The sequence below is a fragment of the Triticum aestivum genome, chromosome 7D (genome assembly GCF_018294505.1).
Source record: "Triticum aestivum cultivar Chinese Spring chromosome 7D, IWGSC CS RefSeq v2.1, whole genome shotgun sequence".
Lineage (NCBI taxonomy): Eukaryota > Viridiplantae > Streptophyta > Magnoliopsida > Poales > Poaceae > Triticum > Triticum aestivum.
In genome coordinates this window covers 180547586-180556415 of record NC_057814.1, presented here as the reverse complement: position 1 = coordinate 180556415, position 8830 = coordinate 180547586, and positions in this window count along the sequence as shown.

The following is an 8830-nucleotide window of genomic DNA, read 5'->3' as shown; positions in this document are numbered from 1 at the left end:
TCAAGACCTGACCACAGCAGAAGAGAGAGAAAGGACGAAGGTCGTCCCCTATGCTTTAGACGTAGGCTCTACAGTATGCTATGCTGTGTACCGCACATGAAGTGTGCCTTGCCATGAGTTGGTCAAGGGGTACAATAGTGATCCGGGAATGGATCACATGACAGCGGTCGAACTTATCCTTAGTATCTAGTGGACTAAGGAATTTTCTCGATTATGGAGGTGAAAAGGAGTTCGTCGTAAAGGGTTACGTCGATGCGAACTTTGACACTAATCCGGATGACTCTGAGTAGTAAACCGGATTCGTATAGTAGAGCAGTTATTTGAAATGGCTCCAAGTAGCGCGTGGTAGCATCCACAAGATGACATAGATATTCGTAAAGCACACACGGATCTGAAAGGTTCAGACCCGTTGACTAATAACCTCTCTCACAAGCATAACATGATCAAACCAGAACTCATTGAGTGTTAATCACATAGAGATGTGAACTAGATTGTTGACTCTAGTAAACTCTTGGATGTTGGTCACATGGTGATGTGACCTGTGAGTGTTAATCACATGGTGATGTGAACTAGATTATTGACTCTAGTGCAAGTGGGAGACTGTTGGAAATATGCCCTAGAGGCAATAATAAATTGGTTATTATTATATTTCCTTGTTCATGATAATCGTTTATTATCCATGCTAGAATTGTATTGATAGGAAACTCAGATACATGTGTGGATACATAGACAACACCATGTCCCTAGTAAGCCTCTAGTTGACTAGCTCGTTGATCAATAGATGGTTACGGTTTCCTGACCATGGACATTGGATGTCGTTGATAACGGGATCACATCATTAGGAGAATGATGTGATGGACAAGACCCAATCCTAAGCCTAGCACAAGATCGTGTAGTTCGTTTGCTCAGAGCTTTTCTAATGTCAAGTATCATTTCCTTAGACCATGAGATTGTGCAACTCCCGGATACCGTAGGAATGCTTTGGGTGTACCAAACGTCACAACGTAACTGGGTGGCTATAAAGGTGCACTACAGGTATCTCCGAAAGTGTCTGTTGGGTTGGCACGAATCGAGACTGGGATTTGTCACTCCGTGTAAACGGAGAGGTATCTCTGGGCCCACTCGGTAGGACATCATCATAATGTGCACAATGTGACCAAGGAGTTGATCACGGGATGATGTGAGTTACGGAACGAGTAAAGAGACTTGCCGGTAACGAGATTGAACAAGGTATAGGGATACCGACGATCGAATCTCGGGCAAGTAACATACCGATAGACAAAGGGAATTGTATACGGGATTGATTGAATCCCCGACATCGTGGTTCATCCGATGAGATCATCGTGGAACATGTGGGAGCCAACATGGGTATCCAGATCCCGCTGTTGGTTATTGACCGGAGAACGTCTCGGTCATGTCTGCATGGTTCCCGAACCCGTAGGGTCTACACACTTAAGGTTCGATGACGCTAGGGTTATAGGAAAGTATGTACGTGGTTACCGAATGTTGTTCGGAGTCCCGGATGAGATCCCGGACGTCACGAGGAGTTCCGGAATGGTCCGGAGGTAAAGATTTATATATGGGAAGTCCTGTTTTGGTCACCGGAAAAGTTTCGGGTGATATCGGTAATGTACCGGGACCACCGGGAGGGTCCCGGGGGTCCACCAAGTGGGGCCACCAGCCCCAGAAGGCTGCGTGGGCCAAGTGTGGGAGGGGACCAGCCCCAGGTGGGCTGGTGCGCCCCCCCCACCAAGGCCCAAGGCGCATGGGAGAGTGGGAGGGGGCAAAACCTAGGTCCAGATGGGCCTTAAGGCCCACCCTAGTGGCGCCCCCCCTCTCATCCCCTTGGCCGCCCCCTTGGATGGGATCTAGGGCTGGCCGCCACCCCTTGGGGTGGAAACCCTAGAGGGGGCGCAGCCCCCCCCCCCTATATATAGTTGAGGTTTGGGGCTGCCCAAGACATGAGAACGTCTCTCTTTCGGCGCAGCCCTACCCCTCTCCCTCCTCCTCCTCTCCCGCGGTGCCTGGCGAAGCCCTGCGGGATTGCCACGCTCCTCCATCACCACCACGCCGTCGTGCTGCTGCTGGATGGAGTCTTCCCCAACCTCTCCCTCTCTCCTTGCTGGATCAAGGCGTGGGAGACGTCACCGGGCTGCACGTGTGTTGAACGCGGAGGCACCGTTCTTCGGTGCTTAGATCGGAATCAACCGCGATCTGAATCGCTACGAGTACGACTCCTTCATCCGCGTTCTTGCAACGCTTCCGCATCGCGATCTACGATGGTATGTAGATGCACTCCCCTTCCCCTCGTTGCTAGATTACTCCATAGATTGATCTTGGTGATGCGTAGAAAATTTTGAATTTCTGCTACGTTCCCCAACAGTTGTGCGCCCCCCAATCCCCCTTCCAACATTGCCAGAGGAGGTGGGGCGCCTCCCTAGGGCAGCCGCCCCCTTTGCCTTGGGGGCCAAGGCTCCTAAGGGGTTGGGGGGCCAAAACCCATCTAGGGTTGCCCCATCTTGGCCGCCGCCCCCTAGATGGGATCCAGGGGCGCCCCCTCCTCCTCCCTTCCCCCTATATATAAAGAGGTGGAGAGAGGGCAGCCGCACCCATACAGAACTATTCGTGCCATGGTGCTGCTCCTCCTCTCCGTCATAGCCATCTTCTTCTCTGTAGTGCTTAGCGAAGCTCTGCTGAGATTTCTCCACCACCACCACCATCACGCCGTCATGCTGCCGGAGGACTCGAGCTACTACTTCACCATAGCTCGCTGGATCGAGGAGGTGAAGGCGTCATCAAGCCGTACGTGTGTTGAACGCGGAGGTGCCGTCCGTTTGGCACTAGATCGGGAGTTTGCGGGACGGATCGTGATTGGATCGCAAAGATGTTCGACTACATCAACCGCGTTTCTTAACACTTCCGCTTAGCGATCTACAAGGGTATGTAGATCCAATCTCTCCTCTCGTAGATGGCCATCTCCTAGATTGGATCTTGGTGACTATAGGAATTTTTTTGTTTCCCATGCAACGTTCCCCCAACAAGAAATAGATTACTAAATGAAATGCAATAAGGTAGAGTAAACCAGTGGTGCTTGATGGCGACAGATGAATTTGATAGACAGTTTTCCCTTCTGCCAAAGGACTACGTCTGGTTGGAGGGAATTGTGATTGAACACAGGAGCAAACCTCACTACGCCCAATTCTCCTTCAACTCGAAGCTAATCTGACTTCGGTTGATTTCACTCGTGTTAGATACTTGTCGGCAATCTCCAAAACTTCGACAGACTTCTTCGCAAACCAGAATCACTCTTGGTTGATGAAGATTTTGCTTGGTGAATACAATTACTCTTTGTCACTCAAGTCGACATCTATCCGTCTAGAGAGTGTGCAACTCTCAAGAGTAATAGGTACAAGAACTCTAGCTCAGATATACTATGATGCTCAACCACTGTATAAGTTTTGGTTCTTGGTTTTCTCTCACTGGATCTTAAACTCAAATCTCTGAGAGAGGGGATGCTCAATCAATCTTCTCAGAATTCTTAAGCGGAGCAGCCAACGGACAATGTTGGAGCAGGGTGGCTATTTATAGCCGCAGCCTTCCCGGATGGGAAACAACCAAATTGGACACTTGGACTAGCCAATGACCGAACGACACGCTTCCAACGGTCGGATTTTGAGCACAATGGTAACATTCCTTGAGGAGTAAGAAATGCTAACTCTTCGGTCCGAAAGATATCTCCTACAACACCGAAGAACAATGTCTTCTGCTGAAAGGTAATTATTCAGAACATAAAGAGATTTCTCTCAGTCTTGCATAGGTTTCAACTAAGCATCACAATCGACCTAAGCTTCGAGAACCTATACCCCTCTTAATAGTACGGAGGTCCTATGACTCAAATAAGAGAAAGAAGAAAAACGAAAGGAATACTACGTCTTCATTCCGCCTTCAATCTTCTCGACTACAATCATTTTCTCTTGGATGGTCCGAAAAAATATTGCTTCGCATCAACAATAATTTTAAGGCGCCAACTCCTTCGATACAATCTTCTCGCTTACACGTCTTCTCGAGATGTAGCTCATCCTTCTCTGCTACGCAAATAATCTTCGGTAAAGTTCTTCGAACTTCATACTGAAACAACATTCTCCTCGGGCTTGCGTAGACTATTTTCTCTCTGTGTGCACTAGCAAACAGATCAATCCATGCTTGTTTCTGACAACAATCTCCAAAACATAAGGGGGAAACTCATTGCACCAACAGGTTCACGTATACATGGACATGACCTGAGTTGATAGTTGGTAGCGGCTCCTAGCAAAACGTGCTAACTCCCATGTGTTTGTAAAGTCGTTAGACAAACCTTGACAATGTGTTATCTGCAACATTCCTTTTGCCTCACAATATATATTGTCAAGCTCAAGGCGAGTGCTTGTCATCCTTGTGGTAGCTCGACCTCTCTTCTTGAAACCGCGATACAAATTCCTGATCTAGGTTAACTCTTAACTCGAGTCGCATGGCCATGCTTACTGAATCTGATCACTCGAGAGGGCCCAGAGAATATCTCTCCATATAGAAGGGGCAAATCCCTTCTTGGTCAACCTGTTTGGCGGCATGTCTCACGACTCAGCCGAAAGCTACCTTTATAACTACCCAGTTACGGAGTAGCATTTGATAGATCCTAAGCGAGTTAATCCTCATCCCAAAAACATGCGAGGACCTTGGGTCTAGGACATAGCATATCATTGTACTTGAGACTAATAGATGACAATATCTCGCCGCGTCTCAAAGTGGGTATGTCCGACTCAGTGTTCTCCATCACCGAGTCCATACTATCAGTTTAGCATCTCTATGCCCATGATTTGTGAAACATAGTCATGAACCGAATCGTATGCTAGTCAAAGGGTATGTGTCTGCATAACCTTATCAACTAGGGACCATTAGAATAATCATCATACAATATATCGTCTCACAAAAAAGTCACATACTTGTTGATACATGTCACTGATGATGTTCAAGGACAATACAAAAGACTCATGAATACATCGGGAAATATCATCATCACATGATTGCCTCTAGGTCATATCTCCAACACCATCTAGAAGGAATGCCCTTATATAGGGGTCACATTTGGTGGCCGCGTCATCCACCACTACAGGAATCAGGCACTTTGCCGTCATCCATGGCGGACGGCAAAGGCCTTTGTCGTCCGCTAGCAGACGGCAACAGGTTCGGCTGAATAGGCTACGACGAAGGGCTCTTTGCCGTCAGCTGGCGGATGGCAAAGATGAAATGGTCTTTGTCGTCCACCAGCAGACGACAAATGAGCTGGACGGCACACGTGGCAGCTTAGGGCCGTTAAGGGGTTAACGGCAAAGATGCAAAGTTCTTTGCCGTCTTCCAGCAGACGGCAAAGAAACCATATAGGCCAGCCAAGTGCCCCCCAGGTTGCACAGGTAGCTGCCATGTGGCAGCTTTGCCGTTAGCTGGCTGATGGCAAAGCTCTTTGCCGTCTGCCAGCAGACGGCAAAGTGCCTGTACAGCCCCTGTTTTTTCTTAAATTCATTCAATTTGACAGAATTTCACAAATACACACACACACACACACACACACATTTCAAAATAATTTCAAGTTTCCAACAACGTATCCAACATACAATGATTTCCAACAAGAAGTTTCCAACAACATATCCATATATACATACATATCCAAAAGAAGTTTCCAACAAGTTTCCATAAACAAAAAGGAAGCACAAGGAGAAGAGTACACTCCATCAATGCAAGCTTCCTCATCTAAAGCAAATCTGCAAATTGGGAAAGATGAAAGTTAGAAGAAGAAGAAGAACAAGAAGAAGACTAGCTAGAAGAAAAAGAAGAAAAGGAAGAAGAAAAAGAAGAAGAATTTATCTTCTCTTTCTTTTTCTCCTCTCCTCTTCTTTATGTTCTTCTTCTTCTAACTAAGCTAGGTAAAAATGCTAAGTGTGTAGGTCATTTTAGAGCTAAGCTAGGTAAATAGGTCATTTTGGAGCTAACCTAGGTAAAATGGATCATATTGGAGCTAACCTATGTAAACTTGGTCGTTTGGGAGCTAACCTAGATAAAATGGATCATATTGGAGCTAACCTAGATAAAATTGGTCATTTTGGAGCTAAGCTAGCTAATTATGCCATTTTTGAGTTAACTATGCCATTTTTTACATAAGTAAGCTAAGTATAGGTCTTTCTTGAGCTAACCCAAGTAACTAAGCATATTAGAGCTAATTTAGCATTTTAGAGCTAACTTAGGTCATTTTGGAGCTAACTTAGGTAAAATTGATCATTTTGGAGCTAATTAGGCTTATTATGTCATTTTCGAGGAAAATAAGCTAACTATATGACATATATGAGGTTTGCCAAGATTGTTATGCCATTTCAAACCTAAGTAAGCTAATTATGCCATTTTTTACATAAGTAAGCTAAGTGTATGTCTTATTGAGCAAACCTAGGTAACTAAGCATATTAGAGATAACTTAGCACATTAGAGCTAACTTAGGTCATTTCGGAGGAAACAAAACTAAGTATAGATCATTTTGGAGATCTGACATACCTGACATACTTCACTCCTTCTTCTCCTTCTCCTTCATCATCCTGATGCGCTTAGAGCGGCGAGGCAGTGGGATGTAGTCTTCTACCACAATTGGCATGGTCATGTCGCCCGGCTGTGGGATCACCGGTGCCACCACCATCGCAAGGTCATTGTCAGGCACCACCACCATCGTGAGGCCATCTTCAGGCAGCACCATCGTCAGGTCATCCTCAGCCACCACCATCTCTTGCCCATCGTCAGCCACCACCGTCGCTTGGCCATCATCAGCCACCACCATCGCGAGGTCATCGCCAGACAGAATAGGCTGCACCTCCTCATCCCCACTCTGCTCCTCTTCTTCCCCACTCCATTCCGGATCATCCTCGTTGCTACTTTCGCTGTAGCCAAAGTCGCTGCTGCTTTTGCTGTAGCCAGAGTCGCTGCTGCTTTTGTTGTAGCCAGAGTCGCTGCTGTTGTTCCCATTGCCTGACCAAATGCAACAAAGCTTTTTTAACAATCAGTGTGAGACAAAGCCAAATAGAGAGGAAGAAGAGGCAGAGCGTACTGGCATCGTCGTTGTCCTGGTAGCGCATGCGGCACATAGTCGTGTTGAACACCATCATGGTGAGAATGGCGTCGTCGTCATACCTGAAGACAAGGAAGTACCCGTGGCACAGGTCGTAGGCACGGACGAACTACTCCCAGCCACGACACAGGTACATGTGGTCGTTCCTGATCACCACCTCCACGTCCCAAAGCATGCGAAGCCCGCTGCCGGCCTGTCGCAGCTTCACATTCTTTGGCCGATGGCCGTCCAGCATCTTCATAAAAGTGTCAGGCAGCCTCTGCAGCGTGGGTCAAGGAGTGATGTAGCAAACAATAGAGTTATGATAAAGAGATGGGTGAAGGGGAGATCTCTCCTTTTATATACCTGCCTCCTGGAGGAATTCTCAAGTATGATCGTGAAGAACTCGAAACCTTCCAAGTCGCACTCCGGTGTGGCAGAGCGCAGCCTGTGGTGGCGGCCTCCCCCCATCTCTGATAAGCAACAGAAGAGACCAATTACTACCCTTACAACATTATCATACAACATTACAGCAGCAGAAGTTTTGAGCAGAAGATAATCAACTAACCAAGTTATCATTTCACATTCAAAAAGCAATGCACTTGTGGACATATGATGGCAACAGCTAGAACCCTTCAAAACTAGGGATTTCTTTAGACATGAAACAAAACTGAAAATGTAAACCAAATTGATGGTGATACCAATAAGAAAACATTACCACTACCAACGATATTGATGGCGATATTCAAAGATAACACAAGGTTCAAGTGTAACCAATATTTTTCATTTATTTTTGGTAGAAAAATTATTTGAAATTTGGTGAAATATAGACAACTACAATTTTTTTACCAAGTGACAATTACGTTGCGGAATTAAAATGGACAACAGTTCACATAGGGTTAAAAAAATATCATTGAATGATCAGTTCCTCACTCCATATCACATAAAAATTGTCATTTTTGACCATTAAATGTTATTATAATATTTGTATAAAACATGAAAATCAGGAGATTCAACAAACACTTCTGACAAAAACCTATACATAGGATTTTCTCCCTATCTTCTCCTTTAATTAAAACTACAACAAATCTACTGAAACTACAGATGATCCTTTAATTAAAACTACAGATGCAAGCAAAACTACTGAAACTACAAATGATCCTTTAATTAACTGGAAAATTTCATTTGTTTTTTATTGAAGGAAAAGTTTCATTTAGGTTCAGCAAGCAAATGATTGAACAACAAGTTGCAGTTACCTGGAGTAACATTTGGTTTTAATTTACTTGGAGTAGTGTCTAGAGCAAGAAGAGATAAGAGGGTACTCCAGTACTACAACAAGCGATCCACTAGCATTACTCCAACAACACTACATCATCTTGTCACATTAGCATTACTCCAACAGCAGCAATCCACTAGCATTACTCCAACAGTACTCAGACAAACACCACATCACAAGTGTACCAACAACTCCAGAACGGAATTGGCAAAGAAGAAAAGGCACTACACAATGTGCAAGGAGTATAAAATAGCTTCACGGTGTAACAACAACAACAGTAGTGTAACAACAACAGCTTCATCTACTCCTAAACAGCACATAGCAGAATCCTAAGCAAGTGCATCGAAGTGAAGCAGACGGGGAGCTCACCTCGCGGTGGAGCGTGTGGTCGAAGGACCAGCGGGCGAGGTCAGGGTGGCGCGGGGCAGAGGAGG